The sequence below is a fragment of the Archocentrus centrarchus genome, chromosome 14 (assembly GCF_007364275.1).
Source record: "Archocentrus centrarchus isolate MPI-CPG fArcCen1 chromosome 14, fArcCen1, whole genome shotgun sequence".
Taxonomy (NCBI): domain Eukaryota; kingdom Metazoa; phylum Chordata; class Actinopteri; order Cichliformes; family Cichlidae; genus Archocentrus; species Archocentrus centrarchus.
The window spans coordinates 36,037,641-36,056,382 of record NC_044359.1 but is presented as its reverse complement, the minus strand read 5'-3'; the positions used below and the strand labels follow the sequence as shown (position 1 = coordinate 36,056,382).

The 18,742-nt window shown below is 41.5% G+C and overlaps 1 protein-coding gene across 1 annotated transcript in view; it reads left to right on the top strand.

Annotated features, from left to right (window-relative positions):
• Positions 1-1,619: 1,619 nt before the first annotated feature.
• Positions 1,620-18,742, top strand: part of pknox2 (pbx/knotted 1 homeobox 2) — a 138,323-nt gene continuing 121,200 nt past the window's right edge. The window contains exon 1 of the mRNA XM_030746466.1: positions 1,620-1,636. The gene's annotated coding sequence lies outside the window, so the exon portion shown is untranslated. The remainder of the gene's footprint in view (positions 1,637-18,742) is intronic.

Here is an 18,742-nt window from a genome sequence, read left to right as displayed (position 1 = left end):
CCAACCAGAGGGCTAACCAATCAAATGTGTCGTTACTTAAGCGTAAAGCCACTGAAGAAACGTGAGGATGCCAGAGAAGAAGAAGAAAACGCGTTTCTTTTCACTTTCAGTCTCAATTTCCTAAAGTTGTGTCACCGTCATCACTGTAGAATAATAACCGAAGCCCAAACAACCTCCCTCATCCTCAGAACAGCACCTTCTAACTAGTGCCTTCAAACAGGCACTAATTGTCAGGTTAGGGTCACTGAGTTAACGATAGATTTCCTTCAAAGTTTATAAATGACTCAGAATTACTCAGAAGGTCTCGTAAAAATAATTACCATTGATCTGAAGATCCCCCCCAAACAGTATTAATGCACATTTGATCTGAGGGTATTTTACCACAGGCGTTCACAAAGTTGTCCAGCGTGTATTTAGTATCAAGAACAATCTTGTGCTTGTAAAGTGTGTTATAGTGACTGTATCTCTCCTCATTTAGAAAGGTTTGGTGTGCACTCCCCGATGCTGCTCAGATTTATCCAGTATTCATTTTAGTACATGTACTTATTCATGGTGACCAACAGGGGGCTGGCCAGGTCCGCGATTCAAAGGAATGCGTGTTCTCCATGCAGCGGTGCCTTTCGCTGCCTGCTAGAAGAAAATATGAATATGTTGCCTTTAAGTGGCTCTCGTAAGCTCCTAGGTGACCGGTTATTTCAAACATTTTAGAGCACTTCAACTGTTCTTGGTGTTTTGTCTGCGTCTGCCTGACTTTCTCTCAGGTGATTTGATTTTTCCCCCCCAGTACTCTCACTGCAGTCAAGCAGAATAAAGAGCACACAAACATGTCACTTTCAATGCTGTATTGTGGTATTCAGACTCATTTTTCTGCCTGGACTAATAACCTTAATCAATGGTAAACCTGAGCAGGTAAGAAAATAACCAAGAATGAGGATACCCGTGCTGTGGTGACCATACTGAGGTTTAACAGGAAGCAGCTGCCTACAGCAGCAGGGATTAGAAAAGCAGGAAATGAACACACAGTGAATTAGGTTTCTTGTACCAAAAAGGCTGAAGCTCAGACTTACCTGTAATTTGACACACTTTTCCTGATTCTTAAAAAGGCCGCCACATCATGTTTACGCAAACAGGATGACTTAACCGATGTAGGTCACTGCACTTCAGTTTGATTTAAGAGTCCACCAGAGCTCACTGAAGGTGCCCATGTGTGTCTATTGAAAATGATTTCAAAATATAATTTTCATGACCATAAATCGTTACATTTAATGTAATTTACGCAGATCAAGACTGATTCCATTGATTCCTGAGCAGCCAATTTCTTTTATATTTCATTTTAATTAACTATTTACTCGCGGTTGATGTTACTTTGGTTATTCTAGACCAGAAACATCAGTACAACTTGGACGCAAATGTTAATGCACTCTTCTTGGATGTTTCGTGGGTTTGGAGCCCTGCACCTGATTGCCGTATTTCCCATGGACACTGGAAGGCATCAGCAGCCCGGTGTTGGGAAAACGGGGAGCGGAGATGAAGATGGAGGTGGGAGGGGCCTGACATGGCTGACGTCAGCGACTGTGTGGAGGAGTATAGGCTGTGCTGTCAGCCCAGTGTCAGTCTGATGAAGATTGGCATGCAGGTAAGCTGTCATTCATTTTCAATGTCAGTCCATGGGAGCAGGGCTTCAGCACTCCAGCGTCCTTTTTCCCCCTTTCCCCCCCTTCATTACAAAAGGCAGGACATTATTCATACAGTCAGTCAGCCAGCCAGGCCAGAGTGAGGGAGAGAGAGATAGGGAGGGAAAGAGAGATAGAGTGAGGGAGGGAGAAAGAGAGAGAGAGAAAGAGAGAGAGAGGGAGACTGAGGGAAGGGGGAGGGAGGGGGGCGTAGAGGAAGGGGGAGAAAAAAGAGAGAGGGAAAGGAGAGGAGAAGCATTTTTGTGCTGGACTCAAAGACCAGTGGATTTTTTTTTCTTTTGCTTGATGCGGCATTTGGATTTTTAAAATTGTCGCGGTAATGTTTGTGATGTGATTTTTTTTCTTAATGTGTGCGGCGGATGTTTTAGTGCAAATGTTATAGTTTAACGAGTGAGAATAAAAACATTAAGGCGTGCAGGAAGCTGGCATCCTGTTCGATTTGATTTATTTTTTTTAAGGCTTTGTTAATTAGCTCCGAAACGCCTCGTCCCATTCTAATTAATTGTAAAATTGTTAACAATGAAGGCGGTGGTGTGTGTCTGTAACCTGCAAAAAGCGTGTTGTGCTGTCCGTGTCGCTCCTGTAATTCTTTTGATGTTCAAGTTTCGTTGGTGCGCTGTTAAAAAGTCATATTTTGACTGGCCAAGTTAGGTGAGGTGTAAAAGGGGGCATTTTTTTTTTAATGTAACACAATACCTGTTTTAATCTAATTCACAGACTTTTTTGTACGAGATTTTTTTTTCAGTGTGCGTGTGTGCAGTTGTTTTTGTTTGTAACAAAAAAACATGTTTGCATGTGAACTGGTACCAAACTGAAAAAACAACTCCAGTTACCTTTAAAAAATGTAATTTAGATTTTTTATTTTTTTTGCCTTTCAGTGAAATTAGCATAATTATAAATTGTACCAGGTCTGTCAGGCAGCAGTTTTTCAAAGTAAAACAAAAATTATATATTTATAATAATTATAATAATAATCTATAATAACGTAATGCATTACATGTAATTCACAAAAAATGTAGTTGCCCTCATGTGAGTGTCTATTAAAAGGTCAAGCAGGGAGTTTCTTATGTTGTCAATGAATTCTTGATTGAAGTGCGCTCTGAGGTTTACTCTGAGCCTACCCAGCCCTGCATAAACCTCCCTAGTCTGAACACTGGCCCTCTTTGTGTGCCACTCACCGCTTTCTATTTCAGATGACTGGTTTATTCCACGATTGCTTGAATGACTGTTTTGCTCATGGGAGATGTTTGACTGGTACAAAACACTGTCTGTGAGACAGCTTGTTTTCAGCACCGTGACGCTGTTTGATTTGACTCGCAGCCTGCCGTTAGAGAGGCCCAGATTTGCTGGTCATTTGCTGTGTCTTGGTAGTTTGGCGAGTCAAATCCAGTCGGTTCCTCTCGTTCCTTTGGGCAATATTACATCCACACACCGGTACACGTGCAGATTTGGTAAACACACGTGACTTAAAAAAGAGAAGCAAGTTTCTTAATGTAAAGTCCAGGAAATACAGCTTTACTGACACAGTTTTCTGTCAGTGGTAAAATGCTCTGAGCTAACTGAGGGCCCCTCATAACTAAGACCATAGTGTGAACATCAAGAGTACATTAGCTTAATTAAATATGCCTGAACCATTTGTTTACTAATCATTTGCTTCCCTGAGAAATCACAATGGTGATTTGGACCAGTTTAGGTCCCTTTGTCAAACACATTCGCCAGGTGCAAAGTGCTGAGCATGAAATCCCAGGAGGGGCTGTACTCGCACCCCCTGTGAAAGTAAACACTGTAGAAGATGCTGCTGTTGTTCTGTGAGTCCCTGTTAAAGAGAAAGAGAAGCCCTTTTACCTTTTACGCCGTTCAGATCACTGTGTAACCCTTTGTCAGTGGATGATTCACCTGCCAATGGATTTAGATGGCGCACACATGCAAGCACGAGCTGAAACGCATCACTGCCAGTCACCCTCAGAGATGTTTGTTCTTTGTTGTTCTGTACCCCATGCGGCTCTACATATTGTCAGAGCGGGATAATGCCAATTTAGTTTATCCACCAAACCCTGCTGAGATCTTAATTGATGATTTGTGTCATTGGACAAGCAGCCCAGGGGCACATTTAGGGCTGCAAAATACTCCAACACCATTTGCATATTCCCATTCCTACTGTATGGGTAAATTACATTATGAGGTGCGATGCTGTGCATTCCTACAGCTTTTGGGGGATAATCACTAATAAAATGAGTAGGTCACACTAAATGAAGGAAGTAAACAGAGCGAGGAGAACATATGTTACAAACCAATTTAAGCATTTATGTATGGCCATAAAGCAATTCAGGAAATTAAACCATGAGCGAATGTCTTGTCATTTCCTGCGCCTTTGCTGCTAATTCCACCCTGCATGGTGCCAGTGCATCATTTCTTTTTTCTTTCTTTTTTTTCAGGGGGTTTCTTGTAAGACTAATAGGGCTTACTTTGAAGGATTCTTTTTCCTAGCAGTCGGATTGTGAAATATCTAATTTGTTTTTTTGAGGGCCTGACTTTTTAAAATAAGGCTGGAAAAACAGAGCAGATGTTTTGAATTATTCATAGGGTTTTAGTCTGCTGGGTATCCTCAGCGAAGTGAATCTAGCTCCTGTTCCGGCCCATGAGCAAAGTGATGTAGGCTAGTTTTCTCATGTTCAATAGCGCAGCAGTCCTTTAGACAATTGTGTTGCGTTGCATGTTTCGCCCCTGTCTGGGCCCTCATAGGTCATGCCCACTAAGCCTGCTTGATCCCTATTGGTCTCAGGAGGAGGCAGAGGCCTTTTTATATCATCAGATAGCACAGGTTAAGGACAACCCTTGCATGCTTACCCCTGCTCATTCCGCAGCCAGTGCTGTGTTGGCATGCCTCTAAGTAAGCCACCAGGGAGCGGGGTCGGAGAGAGATGGATTGGCTTGATTTATGCTTCGCGAGGAACAGCGACTCTCCGAATACTGTCAACATTACAAAGCTTCGTTTCTGAAGAGACAGAAACAAGATGTAATGAATGTACATGTTGATTAGGGCTGCGGTTAATAAGCTGAAAAAGGAATCAGGCAGTGATGCCACAGTTTTATGCAGTAAGAGTATTGTTGAAAGAAAACTGTTAAACCCTCAACACCGAAAAGAGTGTGAAGCAGGAAAAGTGACTATAAAAAAATAATTGAACTAACAGTAAAAAATGATGCAATCTAACTAGTGAGATATAACTCCATAATAATCAATAACATTTTAACTGGTAACTATAATTTGATCTAAATGTTTGCTCCATGATTTCAACTGAGAATATATATATACATTTTTTTTAATTTTAATTAAATTACCAAACAGCATTACATTAAAGTAGCTACACCCTGGTGCTGGTTATTAATCAGTATAACAGCAGATGTCCTCTTTGTGCCTTTGTTCGAGCGTCTTCTAGAATTTACAAATAACTACAATGCAAAAGCAAATATGAAGGGAACTTTTTTTATTTAAATAAGCTTAGCAAGAAAATGTTGTTAAATTTGTATATTTGTGACAACTTTTGATGCTGTTTGCACTTCAGAGTAATTTTTTTAGGATGCAGCATTTACAGTAGCTAAAATGGTTTTGTGACCTGAACCACAGACAGGCTCGGTGTCACCATGGCGTTAGAGTTGTGTGATTTATCACCCACCATCCACCCCAACCACCTCATGTCAAACACATGGATTTTTGTGCTTTGTTTATTTTTTTAGCTATTATGTCAAAATAATCCTTCCAGTGATTACAGTGCACATGAGCATAATTGAGGGATCATATATTTGTATTGAAATGCAGTCTGTAGGACACTGTAGTTTTTATTGCAGTGTTGTTTTACTACATGAGATGTGATTACAGTGTCATGTTCGCTTAGTGCAGCTTTGCTTATCTTTAGGTGAAAAAATAGAAGAAAAATCCACGTCTGCGTCCAGACTGCGGTTCACTGAATGATTCACCCTGCAGACGGTCCTCAGACAAACTTTAAGAAATGCTCTTCTTCACATGATAATCTGAGATGTGTGCTCGAACAGTGACTGTCACAGCATGGAAGGAGTCAAACAAGTTCTTTAGTCATTAGATAATGATTTTAGCATCAGCACTCTGATTGCATTTCTTTTTTCCAGACAGAGGAAATGAAAGCCCAGCAGGGACACATTCCCTAAAATGAGTCAAAGTTGTGGCGCAGAATGGAAAGTCCAATACAGCTGAGGTTTTTCACCAGCAGGATGCACACACATTGTTTACTGGGGGTGAAAAGTGTTTCAGAGATGCATCAGAAGTGGGCTGCGACCGCTCTCTCACGTCTTCAGTATTCAGTAGTGTCAGTATCAGCTGCTTTTGATGTCATTATTTTTGCAGTGAAAACAATTAAAGCACAATATTTTTAGACATCAGTGGTTATTATTCAAGGATCAAGCATGCAATCAAATTAGCTACAGCATATTATATATTCTGCATTTGAAGACCTTTAGCAAGACTCTGAACCTCATTGTGCCTTTGGTTCTTATCTCTGGTGGAATGTAGATAATCCGAATAAATGAGTAGAGCTTCACACAGAGAAATATGAAGCCTGCCAGCAAATCCTGAATTTATTATATTTGAGAGTCCTGGTAACAGCTGAGCTGGGTGAGGTTCAAAATATTTGATTTGAATTCAACAGTAGATCATAGCAGAGAAAATCCCACCAAGTACTGTGTGGCTGCGTATTTGTGCTTCCCCTTGAAAATGAATAAATGCATCGGCCAAAATGTTGTTGCTGCTGCTGCTGAGAATTTCCCACACTGCAAAACGCTTTAAAACCTATTTAAGTTTCATCAGGGCTGCTTCTTATTTTCATAAAGCCACCTTCACACCGTGCACTAATATGTTCATGTAGAAGACAGAGGAAATACATTTATGTTGTTTCTGAAATTGCTGTTATGTTAATACTCTTTTTACTTTCATTTAAACTCCGGTGTTTCTGTGCTGCAGGTACAGCTCACGCTGGTTCTGGGACTGCAGTGCTGTTGCCAGCAGGAAAACATGTTTCTTCTCTGTGACTCAGACTAACTTTTATTAGTTTTACAGGCAGGTACTCAACAAGCTTTTTCTGTGAGCACTAAGCTAACTCGAGTCACTGTCGTTATAGCGGTGTTGCTTTTTTACAGCTAAATTAATACACACACGTAAAACACATTGAGCTACAAGGCAGGAGACACGAAGATGAGAAATTAACCTCTTTGAAATGGTGGTGGATGATTTTTAGAGATCAGCTTCCTTTGATTATTGGCACAGCAGCTCATTGAAGTCTGTTGCGCTGTGAATAGAAACACACCAACGCTAAAGCTGTGACCTCCAAATGGCTATTTACTGGAGTACACTTCCATTTTCCACAGTCCTTTACAAAGATATTATTCAAGTGTGTTGTGCTTTCTGCCACTCATCTGAATGTTTCAGCCTATTGCACTCTAGGACACCATTGATCTGAAGGACAATATTTTTACTCAGTCTATAGCTGTTCCTTTAGTCTTGGCGTTAGACTTGAACAAAAGCTGCCTTCTCCTCAAATCTATTTGTATACCTTGCTGCTAATCTCCAAGAGCTCTCTGCAGATACCTGCTGAAATGCTTGTTAGTGTATAAGCTCTTAGGTAAAACTGCAGCTTATCAGCAGACTTTTGTAGAGGCTTTGTGCAGCGGCAAGGACACAATGATTTGTCCTAATGCTTTTTAGTGATCGCGCTTATTAGCTGCAAATGACTTCCTTTATATAGTCCTGTACCCTGCTATAAAAGTGCCATGATTTTATGACAGTGCGGGCTTCAGTCGAAGCGCGTTTCATTTTCCATTGGAAGGCTATATCTGTCACAGTGTTTCATAAGACTTGTCACTCCTAAAATGTTAAAGAAGCACTTCACTCTTTTATTCCTGGATTATATTTCATTAAACTTCAGCCATCTTGGATGTCTCACTGCTGCTGGATTTCAGCAGCTTTCCATCAATAGTAATGCTAATGCTAAAATATAAATCACATTTTATGAAAAGAATACATATAACTGTACAGTAGCCTGGCAGAATAGCCCTGTCTCCTAGCAACTACATTCATACAATGCATTATGTTAAAATATTTATATAAATACTCATACGGTGTATTATATATACGAGGTATACTGCATCCTGTCGTCAACACTGTACATGCTAACATTCACTGGTTTGTGACGTAGGTAGGTAGCCTTCTGTCAGTGATGGGATGGAGAAAGATAAGTCAGTGCTACTCATGTCTTCATAAAAAAGTATTCTCCATCTCATCGATCAGTTTATCATTTCTTGGTGAGTAGGTGGTTTTCGCTATCATGTAATCTCTTTCATCCTCTTTGAAAATACCTGAAAATTTTTCCAGCTGATTTTTTTTATCCCATCGTCAGACCACATTTCAAATAAAACTTCTTCTATTGTGTTACAGCAGCTCATTTTTCATTTTTTCCGGTCCTAACAATAGCCTGCTATAACTTCCTGTAATTGGTCCAAAAGGCTGACATATCCAAGGGAAAAAAAAAGTCTTCACAGTTTGATAAAAACAAATCATGGCTCACTGTGATTTGGAGCAAAGCCACAAAGATTTGACCACAGTCCGCTTCAACAAGCAAAGCTCAGTCTACTGAGGTCTCACGCTTTCATTTTGATTGAGTTGATATGACAGAAATGGGTACATATAAAAACCTGTGCCACTGTAACAAGGACCAGGTAGTTGGTATTTTCCATATTTTACCCTGACCTTCATAGCCTGTCAGGCATGTGAGGAACTATTAAAATCTACAATAGCCTGTGTTAAAGGGTAGGTGGGGTGGCAGATTACACCGCCTCCAAACAGACAATAACAACAAGGTGAGAGTTCTGCTGGGAAACTTGTTTTCACTTTCATTTTACTTTTGTTTCTGACTCTGCATTATCATTTCTGTTTGGTTAGGTTTAGGCACCAAAACTGCTTTGTCAAGTTTAAGGGGAAAGGTCGAGTTCACAAAGGTCAACACACACACACACACACACTGCGTGCTGTGTTAAGCTTCTTCGACACTTCCTTGGTTACCACCGTCTCATGACAGTGACAAAACGTGCAGAGCTCGTTTACCCACTGCATCTTATTCATAAGTGACTCTGTCTGAACTCTATGGGACCGCATATTGAAAATCATTACATTATGTGATGAGAGAAAACTATTTGCTAATATCTCCAAAACTGCAGGGAGAGGTGCTCCCAGATCAGTGGGGGGACAAATAAACAATAGTGTGTTAGGGTGGGGGGGGGGGGGGGGGGGGGTGGTGGTCTGGATCCAGAACAGCTCCAGCAGGAAACTGTACAGAGTTACAGGTTCTGTTGCTATCACCATGTCTTGGTGAATCAGCACCAGTATCATGTTGGGAATGTGGTCTTATTGTTTTGGCTCATGAGTGCACTCTCCATTTCATAATAAAAAAGTGATTTTTTTTTTTCGGGGGGGGTGGAAACCTGAAGCTTGCCTAGTCTTAACCAGAGGTGTTGTGGTCTAAACCCAACCACACATGGGAACCAGTAAGACAACTCTAGTATCACATCATCAGAGTGCTTCACTTTGTATTGCACCACCCACCCCAACCATTTACAAGGACCTTATCCTAAAATGACATATTAAGACTTTTAGGAACGATTTTGCTGAGAACACATGTTGCTGACCGTATTCCTGGCAGAAAGAACAGCAGTGATTATAGACTAATATTAATATTTGGCCAGAGGACTACCAATTGATTTAGGGGATTGAACCCAGCACAGTCTATCCAAACTGTTATTGTCCTTTAAATGAAGGCTGCAGTTAGAATACATCTGTGCCACGTTGTGTTTTAATCGGCCAGGGAATGTACGGTTTTGAGGGGTTGGGTTAATCTTCTTTTTAACTACAAGCTTGTTATGACATTTCTTAATGCCCATGAAAATATATCTGTGAAAAAGTAATTTCTGCACAGTTATTGATAATATGGATTATTCCAAACATCAGCTGTCCTATATGAAATGCATGGTACGCAGTGGCTTCTGTCTTAGCCGTATCCATCGCCCTTGCTTTCTCCTTTCTTCACTTCATTGCATTTAGAACATTATGACTTTGCTGAGTGTGTAAGGAAACATGAGCACCACTGACATTAACCTCCAGTTTAAAGTGACAGAGCACACAGAGAGCTGGTGTCTCTGTTCACACCTGTGTGTATTTGTCTTTTATTTCCTCTGAAATAAGTGCAGGACCAACACCCACACAGAGAGGTGTCTTCCAAGAAAATGTTCCTCATTGTGCTGATGTTTGGTGTGATTTTAAAAACCTGTTGAGGGTGGTGCGGTATTGTTTGTGAGAGCTGTTTTCTGGATGGTCCTGGGCTTCTGGATTCATGTTTGGCCTGAAGCTTGGACTCTGCAAGTAATTATGAGTCAGCTACAACAGTCAAAGGGAGACTTGGTCCGGGACGTGGTTGACAGATGTTTCCGAATGAACGTGACAGTGACGTGTGCACTCCTGAGTCACTCGAATTGGGTTTTAGTTTGAGGTCAGAAAGAAAATTCTCCTCCTTTATATAGTGTAAATTTTGCATTAGCACCTGCTTTCAAATTCCTGTTTATAGGTGGTTCTGTAACCCCCGTTTAAATGATCTCTCCTGGATCTCCTTCTGTGGCCCGCAGCAGTGACTCAGACCAGGTTGGTTCTCATTTAAAGACGCTGCGAGCAAGCGTGAAACATTTCTTTCTTTGCCTGTGTGAGCATGCCGGCACATTAATCCACGTTCAGCTCTGTTTCCAGGCTGCCACATTCCGCTGCATAAAAGTTGAATTTATCAGGAGAATCAAGCCAAAACAGTCACAGAGAAATGAAATTACTGCAGAGTCTCTGTTTCCTGTGATTTGTGGTGGCAGGCACATAATTGTCAAAGAAAGCTGTGCTGTGTTAAGTGTGTTTGTACAGTGGTGCGGGCTAACCGCACGCCAGCTCTGATTTTAGAAGTGGTAATATTTAATGACTCTACAACACCCGTCTGATTTGTGAGAGCTTGACTCGGAGCACCACTCCTTCCTCTTCGTGTCCTTTCTGATTTGCTGCTGGCAACGAAACCCAAGACATCGAGTTGCGTTGCCTTTCAAGTTATAATGTAAACATGTCAGATTTGTGGAGTTTGTGAAGAGGCTCGGGGGGGCGAGTGCATGTGATTATAACAGACAGATCACTGTAAATGAATCTACGCAGAAGGCCTTTTTTCCTCAGCAGCTGAAGCAAATTCTGTGCTGCTAAAGCTCTATTTTTACATTCTGGTCAGTGAAATGCTTCTAGATCCCACTTTGAAAAAAGAAGAAGACATATCTGCAGGCTATAAATCAAGAAAATATTCCTGAAACATTATCAGGGAGTGCAGACATGATTCCACATGTTAATTGCAGCACTGAGTGAAAAAAGAAAAACAGACTGAACCCCCTTTTTCCTCCACTGAGACTTCTTTCCACTACAAAGAATAATTACTTTTCCCAACTCCCATGCCATAATTGGTTACTACTCTTTTATCTTATCTATGTGCGCATAATTATCACAGTCATCATATTAGATTATTTCATGCATAATAAATGAACTCAAACTGTGTGGGGTAATTAGCATGTTAGGATATGTGCCACGATAAGAGGTTTGCTCGCTCAAAGAGGCTATTGTTCAAGACATTCCTGAAAAGTGAGAAATGTAGAAAGAACTGAAATATTGGAACGTCACTCTGTGAAGTCTCTGTTTATCTGCTGCGTGTTTGCGCTCACGTTTTGGGTAAATTTCTCCTATAATATAATTTTACCTCGGACTCCACACGCAGACGACACAGTGAGACACGGCAGCAACATGGAGACTTCTGTAAATGCTCCTCGCCTTTGGCAGCTGTCTGCTGTACAGATCGCGTTCAATCCAAATGACAGATGTGCAGCACTTCAGTCAGGCTTTCAGAAAGCAGGCGATCGTGTGCTGTTGATGTAACAGGCATTTAATATTTCTTAAACTTGGTGAGGTTTTCGGTATTTTTTGAGTATTCACAGGCTGTCCTCAAACACACGTCCACAATTCAACGTGACTGCGGTTACTTGTCTTGTATTTTGCAGATAAATGACCGTCAGTCAAAGGCTGATTCAAAATAAATGAAAAACTGCTCTAGTACAGCTGTTAGTGACCAACAGCAGCAACTCTTCCAGTTGAAATAAGTAAACCTGCTGCTGGATGCATTTCCAGTTTAATGCTGCCCCACTTGGAAACAGTTCGGCCATTATTTAATGAGGGGAGCCAATCAGGACCGAGTTCAGTTGTAATGCTTCGCCTGGAGTTAGTCTGAATTGCCTATAAAGATGTGGGGATTTTTGAAAATGCAATAACTACAAATTTTACTACTCAATTAAAGTTCAATTTTCACAGTCTTATGAAACAGCAGTGCTTGGTATGTAAATAAATAGAGAAAAAATGTGAACCTAAAATATGGTCTACATCGCTGCTCTGGTGAGAAACCAGCAGTGAGGCTGAATTTAGGCTCTGTTTCATTTAAAAGGCTTGAAATTGTTTTACGTCTTTAACTGCAGGAAACTTGCAGTTACCTTTGTTCAAAAACGTTCCTGCTCATAAATCAGGCAGTCACTTTATGGATGTACGAACAGACGCGTGGTCATACAGTGTCCAGAGATGGTGAGTTTAAAGCTGCCAGCTGCATCGTGGATACTTTATTCACTCTCTTCTAAAGAACAATAAATAACAAGAGCAACTTCTCTGATGCCAAATGTTTCAGTTGCACTTTTTTTTTTTGGCACCCACACCTTTCACTAATTAATGCCAAAAATCTGTAATACACAAAGATAATGAGATATTTTTTAATTTAGTGACTTGTTCAGGATAGCAAAAAGAAAAAACTGTGATGAGTGCCATTATTAAAAAAAACAAACAAAAACGGATAGTTTCAAAGTTTATACAATTAAAATCAGTGTGACTCCGGCTATTATCACTAATGGAACAGTCACATGTAATTAACTCTGTAAGGAAATGTTTTACAGGATTTTTGAGTGAAGTGTGTCTGTGTGTGTGTGTGTGTGTGTGTGTGTGTGTGTGTGTGTGTGTGTGTGTGTGTGTGTGTGTGTGTGTGTGTGTGTGTGTGTGTGTGTTTCCAATACCTAGCAGAGTAAAATGTTCCCACTGTCTGTAGACTTTAATAGAACCCGCACCATTATGCTTTACTATTTTTCTAAATGAATGTAACGGAATCTGAAAAATTCCAGTGAGATTAATCCAGATACAAAAGTTACACCTATACAAAAGCACCTCAGAGGAATTCATATGAAAAAGCACTTTAATTATTGGTGACTTAAAAAGAAATTGAGTAAAAGAATGAAAAATGACCCACAGTCACGCACCCACACACTCCTCCCACTCACTGTGTGACTTCATAAAGGTTCATCTCCAAAGAGTGATGATGATTTTGTGCTAAAAATGAGTTATAAACAGCTGTGGAGCCGGCGGGCGGGTAAAGTCCGGAGGCGGTTCAGAGTCAAGTGTGCTTCTATATGACGAGGCTGTAGTCGGGGAGAGGAAAGAAAGCCATACAGATCCCTCTCCCCTGGCTGCTCTCCAATGGTCAAGGTCTATATAGCTCTCTGGTATGTCTGTGCCTGGCTCCCTGCTGGCACTGCCTTGGCATTGCTGTGATGTCAGCGTGGTGTAAATGGGAATTTGAAATATGATAGTGCTGATTGCAGATCAGATTTGTTTGTTTAGCTCTAAGGAGGTTTTCAGAGGGGATAAGTGAGTCGGGCCGTCTTCTAAGTGAAATCATCGGTGCTTCCTTAGTGCTCCGTGCTCAAACTTAAAGGTTACTGTATGTTATGTGATATTGGGGCCTACGCTAACACACTGTTTTAAAATGTGATTAGCTCCACAGATGTGACCTTTAACCCTTTTCACCCAGAGGTCTGGTACCAGGACTGCAAGGTGGTTTTCCAAAGCTCTCCAAATGGCTCAAATTGAGATTTTGCCTCATACTAGGTGGACTGAAATGCATTGTGCTTCAGTTGTGCTACATCAAAGCTGGTAGAGTTGCAGTTAAGAGTTTTTAGAACAGGTTCAACAATATCAGTGTCATGGACTCAATGTTATAAGGCTGTTGTTCACTGACTAATTTGTAATTTTGATTTGGTGGAAGTGAAACAGTAAAATTTTTGAAGGAGTTTTTTAAAATCTCACTCTGACCTGGTTGGAGAGGCACTAAGTAACTCTTACAGTAGAGCCAGAGCAAGCCACGTAGCTGCGGAGCTTTTATTGACTGAATTATGAGGGTTTTTTAGGTGGAAATATTTCCCCAAACCTTAGAACTTAGCACATCAGTGCTTTTCACATAATAGTTGTCTATAGAAGCAGAGGAAACAAGTGTTTCCCAGATGCTTAATAAAATATCAATGAGGTTAACTGAAGCACGTTGTCAATTAATCAGGGTTTTTAGACCAAAATAATATACTGTATATATGTGCTCCTTGAACAGCTGACTCGTTTGCCTGGTTGGTTATTCATAAATGATGATGAGCAGTAGTAACAATGACAGAGCTGAAGCCTCAAACACTGAGCCTTTAGCTCTATGAATGTAAACCTGCAGTACGACCCTTTCATCTCCCCCAATCTGTCTAAAACAATAATGACAAACTCTGACCCCCGCAGTGGAAATCCACTTGACCTCATTATTGGTCACTTTTTTTCTAGATTGTAATTCTTGCTCTGAAAACTGAGTTTCTTTATTACCTGAAACAGTTTTTGAATGTTTGCTAGGTATTTCCAGCATACTCCTAGTTCAGTCAGACAACTCATGCTGCAAAATACTGAGCCTGGCCCTCCAGCTTTAAGCTTAATCACTCACTCCCCACTCTGGTTTGGGAAGTGACAGCTTAGATCCAGTGGGTTCCTGGAGCTCCTGCTGCTGCTGATGGCAAGACTGCAGTCACTGCTCCCAAACAATGCAGATTTTGCCAAGCTAAGGTCACTGCCTGATTTTATTTTAAAAATAAATGGCAAATTGGTCAGCCTCTGATAGATCTTGTGGTATCAGTCTTCCTATCTAGCTTGAATATGAAAAATATCAAACTAGTTCTTTAAGAGACTCAGGACACATCCATCCATCCATCCGTCCATCCATCCATCCATCCATCCATCCATCCATCCATCCATCCATCCAGCAGTTTATGCAGAGCAGCCCAGAACCCCTCTCCCCAGTCCCCTCCTCCAGCTCATCCTGAGGAACACTGAGGCACTCCCAGGCCTGGGCCTTCCCTGGGGCCTCCTCTTGGTAGGACATACCCAGGACAGCTTACCCAGGAGTCATCCTAATCAAATGCCTGAACCACCTCGGCTGGTTCCTTTTGATGTGGGGGAGTTGCAGCTCTACTCTGAGTCACTCCCAAATGACTGATCTTCCCACCCTGTCTCTAAGGCTGAGTCCAGCCAGCCTTTGGAACAAGCTAATTTCTGCTGCTTGTCTCATTGTTTCAGTCATTACCCAAAGCTTATGACCACAGGTGAGGGTAGGAGTGTAGATCAACAAGTAAATCAGTAGCTTTAATTTTATGCTTAACTCTCTCTTCACCACAACAGTCTGGCACAGCGTTCGCATCACTGCAAACGTCGCACCAATTGGTCTGTCAGTTCTATCAGTTTTCTGCTCCCTTGCTCACAAGACCCCAAGATACTTAAACTCCTACACTTGGAGCAGCCCCGACCCCAGCTCATCCCAGCACTCCTCTCGTTTCCTGCTGAGAACCATGGCCTCAGACTCAGAGGTACTAATTCTCATTCCTGCCACTTCACACTTGGCTGTTAACCACTCCGGTGTGAGCTAGAGGCCACCACCCGATGAAGTCAACAGAACCACGTCATCCGCAGAAAGCAGAGACGAGATCCCGAGGCCAACAAGGTGGAAGCCTTTCACCACTTGGCTCCACCTGTCCATGAAACTTATGAACAGAATCGGTGACAAAGGGGCAGCCCTGGCAAAGTCCAACACCCACCAGGAACGAGTCTGACGTATTGCTAGGAATGCAGACTTGGAACACACATATGAGTTTAGTTTCAGGTTTTTGTTGTTTTTTGTTAACATCTTTTCAGAGCAAAGTTGACCATTGGGCCACTCACCTTAAAACTTGGTGTACTTCTTTGAAGGTCAAAAGGAGGTGGGTGTTCAGCTTCTCAGAATGCAGTGGCTTGGAGCGTGCTGTCAGTCGGACTGTGAAGCTGAGACGTACCATGACAGGAGATGAGGGATGACTTACACCTGCCTTCTTGACACCCACTTCAAAACAGGCCTCCTTATCTTGCCTGTATGTGTGTGTGTGTGTGTGTGTGTGTACAAGCTAGGGCTGGGAAACTGAGGATGTGCCATCTCACTTTTTCACCACTTTGAGTTTTTCTCCAAAAGCCCGAGTCTTTGTGCGAATCTCAATCTCAGTGAAGCGGCATGCTGCTGTTCCTCTTCCCCCCCGTGGTCAGTGGTATTTATAAGTCACCACCGACCGACATTTACAGACGGAGAAGCACCTAAAATTTAAAGACACTATGTTCTGTACTGGGAAAAGGACAGAAAGTACTTTGTATTAAACTACCTGAATATGGAACTGATGGGTGTGTGTGTGTGTGTGTGTGTGTGTGTGTGTGTGTGTGTGTGTGTGTGTGTGTGTGTGAAATAAGTCGTGCATGTGTGCACGTGTGGAAAAACATTGTGGAGGCTACAGAAAGCACCAGGCTGTCAGTAAATTCTGCAGCCTCAGTCCACAGGAATGTAATACATTATTATGAGGAGCTGTGCGCTCTGAACAAACAACTGAAGCAGACATTCAGTGTGCCAGTGAAAGAGTTAACTTTCTTCCTTTGGACTCTCACCAGGAGGGAAGAGTCGGAAAGAAAAAAAAGGGAGGTTAGCTCACTTCAGACACTGATGGGGAATTCCTCACTGTCTGTTCTGCCTTGGCCGTCTCTGCCAAGTCCATTGTGCTTCTGCCTTCCCTGCCTGCCCGAGCTGTTTCATGCCCAGACAATGAAAGAGTGTTTAAATTCACAGCAAAAAAAAAAAAAAAGGAAAAAAGTGTTACCTTTTATATAAATAATGAGGCCATAGTGGGAATAATGGGCAGAGACTGGCTGTTTAAATTCATGCCACTGACACTGGCTGTTTAAATTCAGAGAGAATGGCTCTACTTTAACTGAAACTTTCTTTGTGCTTCCTTCATCCATCTTCTTTAATGTACATGTGGGAAGCACTTGTTTCTGTCTGAGAGACATTGAAACATTGTGTCCCAAATTTACTACCACTATATGGCACCAAGCTGTGGAGATTATCAACATTATTGGCTACATTTAGGATTGTCTCATCAATGCGTACTGCAGTGTGTAAATTTTATTCTTCCGCACTCATTCTGATGCTGTTTAAATCACGATGGGCAACTAACATATGTAAAGTGACTTAACGTAAAGTAATAGATCATGTTTTCATGCCTTCAATCATTTATATGCAAGATGTGAAAAATATATGTAGCCTTTTAGTCATTTTCTGATGCTTTTTAAAAAAATGATCACTATAAATGTAAATCATAAACACCAATCTACAATGACGTTAAAAGCACCCTCTTAATATTATATAGATCCCCATTGTGCCACCCAGGCAACTCAGAGGGATGGGCATGGGACCTCTGTGCGTGTCCTGTGGTGTTGAAGGGGATCCGCTGAGTCCTGTGGATCAGGCGTGTTTCAGTAAACCTCTCAAGTGCTTGATCGAACTGCATGTTGGAAGCTGGGTGAAAGCATTGGGTCCTTTGATGCTATGAGTAATTTTGAAGTTTGGTGCATTAAGAGGGGCCACTGCCATCGGGGAGTGCCACTGTGTCAGGTGTGGTTTTGGGTGGCACCAACATGTTCTCAGGAGAACCTGATTCGTCCCTTTGCTACCTTTGTATTTTTCACTTTGTTTGGCTTTTTTCACTTGCTAATTTGTTTCGTTTTTCACACACTTCATACTTTTGCTTTCACACACTTTTTATGCTCTACTACCCAAGTGGACTGATCCCGGACTCTTCCAGTCTGCTTGCTGAAGTGTCCTTAGTAAAAAAGCACTTTGAATGGCTAACTGAGTAGACAGGCACCGTACAAGCACTAGTGCTTTTAGCATTTACTGTTTACCACTTTTGCCATCTAGCACTAGCAAAGGTTAATACACTATAAACTACCTTTTTAGGTTTGGAAAAAGATAGTAGTATGGGATAATGCTCCTTCACTGCAACAACCCTGCTAGTTGAAAAATGGTGAGTTGGGAATTACCTTTTAATAAATGTTAGTACTACCATAACCTGGTACATTAGGGAACAGACACAATGGGCACCTGGTACATTAATGAAGCACTCCAGCAGCTTTGTCAAAACAGCATTAATTGATACAACTGGAATATGAATGGGGTAGCTGCAGAGTGGCATTCACATGGATGCCAGCACCCAAGGTTTTCAAGCAGAACGCTGCACTGCAATATGAAGATAATCAGTAATTAGTGATTTTTATTTTGTGGTTGATCACTGCATCTTACAACAGTGAATGTGCCCTTATAAAATAATGTAAATTGGAATAACTGCCTATTGATCAGTGCAATACTGAATCTGCTCAGTCTTGTGTCGACACATTTTCTGATATAAACAGTATTTGTACCTATCACAAAGCAGTGTAATTCCAGTGTGTTGTTACAGAGGCCATAACTTAAAGAACTAATCAATTTCACTCATTTTTACTGTACATCAGTTAGGAGTTTTCTCAAGTTCCAAGCTTCTTGATAATAAACAGGAATCAAAATATTTCTAAGGCTGTGTAGTCGCGCTGGAAAGATACACAGGATATTGCATAATATCAGCCCAGACAACTTCTTCTAACTGGCCTTGCTGTCTGTCTGGATTGTTTGATTCATTTTTGCGAGAATCAAGGCAGGATTCCACCTGGGAAAAGTCTTCCGTGTTTCCTC